The sequence below is a fragment of the Octopus bimaculoides genome, chromosome 13, assembly GCF_001194135.2.
Source record: "Octopus bimaculoides isolate UCB-OBI-ISO-001 chromosome 13, ASM119413v2, whole genome shotgun sequence".
Classification (NCBI taxonomy): Eukaryota; Metazoa; Mollusca; class Cephalopoda; order Octopoda; family Octopodidae; genus Octopus; species Octopus bimaculoides.
Window position 1 is genome coordinate 41807521 of NC_068993.1, and position 2459 is coordinate 41809979.

The following is a 2459-nucleotide window of genomic DNA, read 5'->3' on the forward strand; positions in this document are numbered from 1 at the left end:
TCTCTCTCTCTCTCTCTCTCTTCTCACTCTGCTTCTGCTGAATTTCTGCTGTGTCTTTTTTTAGAAATCTCTACTGATTAACTTACTCAATATAAAAATCAGCAATATCTCCCTTAACGATTATATATATTTGGCAATGCTGTTCTATTATGCTGATAACACCCATAATATTACAAATATTTTAAAACTCTAATTTAAAATATATTACGGAGCGTATATGCCCACTCGACATCCTCTCAGCTAAAGAAAGAAAGTAAGCAAATAAAATTGAAAAGAAGGTCTCTTTATAAATAATGTCCGTGGCATGCACTAATGAAGTAAATAAAACCTCTATCTGATACTTGTGAAGTTAGCTAATATACGCTTTACTACATGGGATGCCGCCACGGTCATTGGAAGTTTGTGATGAGAATTGCTGCATATCTCTTCTCTAATCTTAGCCTTTGTTTTCTAATCAATATTTGGTTACCAATTCCTTATACATCTGTCCAATCCCTTCTGTTATGTCTACTTTCTTTGACAACCTAAGTGAATTACCTGCTTTCAATGGGCCTGTTACATACCAGCTTCCATTCATTTTTGGACTGTTGGTTTCTTGATTTGAGCAGCAGATGCCGTTGAGCTACGCTCTCCAGTGGGACGTCGATGTTTGCTCTTATGCAACACAGTAGAGCCTAATAACTTGAGGGACTCTCTGTTGTGTTTTTCATCATCTTATAGACGTTGTACTTCATATACCCCTGCCTGTACGATGTTTTCAATGCAATAAAACCTCTTAATAAAACGATCGTAGCGATACCGTATGATTTATCCGTTTGTTTTTATTGCTATTTCATATCATGCTGAAATTCTCTTCAACTTTGGGTACTCTTGGAGTTATGGATTACCAAACATCAATGGACTTCATGAATTCTTTACCTATTGATTTATGTTTCATCATAAAGCCATTAATATGGTGTGCTCACTTTGATATGCGCCGATCTTAAGATCTTAAGTGATCTTTTGTGTGAGTGTGTGTGTGTGTATATATATATACATATACACACATCCATATACAAACATACATACACACACATATTACACACATTGATGCATATGCACATAATATTTTTTGCAGTTGTTTTTTTGTTTGTTTTTTAGTAAATGCTTAACGGACAATTTGGGAAAGCTAGAGTTTTTCAGAAAAAGAAATCGACCAGCTAACAGGCATATCACAAACACAATCTGTAAACGGAATAGTAAAAATATGCAAAACATTTCTTTAATTCAAAATGTAACATTGTTTCTGTTGTCTAAATTTCAATGTATCTCTGTTAGTAACCAGCTCCTGTCTTAGAGGAAGACCTCAAATAAATAAAAACAGAAAGAACATACCTTTTTCGGAAGTAACCTCCAGAAGAAATAGTCTCTCCATTGTGATTTCATTTACAACACCAAAACATCCGGACTAACATACTTAAAAAAATGTGAAACACTCAACATACCACAAAAATAAACAAATCAGACTGTTCCTAGAAGAATTGAAGAAGACAGAAATATTGACTCTTGACCACTACATCACACTTCGAAAGTTATACATTTTTAATCCAAGAACAGGAGACAACGAAGCCCTTGAAGTTCCAAGTTGCAGCCGAAAATGTAGATCAAAGGATCTCAACCCATTGGAGTCACAAATGCCCTCACCCCCACCTCCGAAAATATTTTTATTCACAGACAGCTTGTTTACAGTGACCAAATATTTTTACTGTAAATTAGCTTTCACCCTCCGTCAAGCTGACATTGCCTTTACTGGTGCACAGTATACCGATGCGGAAGGGATCTGAGACCAACGTGGAAGGAAGTGATTTGCTCAAGAGCAGAATGCACAACTAGCCCAATAATCGAAAAGCGAAACTTGGGCTCCTGTACACACACATACATACATGAATGCCTACATTTATGCTGAAAAGGATGGTCGTATTTCTGTGAATTTATGCTTTCTGAATAAGCTGAATGACGTAAGCTTACGCCTCAATAACAAGAGGAATATCTCTTCTGGTCAATGACGAATGGGTCGCATACATTTGTGGAAACACATAATAAATATCAGATCAAAAGTGAGAAATTATTGAGTTTCAGCTGAAACGCCAGTGTCACTAGATATATTCCGTATGATTATTCTTTTATCTCTGTGTGTGTATATATATTAAAATTTTAAGCTCATTTACAGGAAGATTTTCAAAGATACTAAACTAAACTGCAGTATAATTCGTAAGTCGAAGAATTAACTATCTATCTACCTATCTCTCTCTATATATCCCTCTCTCTATCTGTCTATTACTGCATATATGTGTGTGTGTGAGAGAGAGAGAGAGAGTATATATATATATATATATGGTTGTTATTATAAATACATTATATATATATATATATATATATATACACACGCATATATATATATATGTGCTTATTCTTATAAA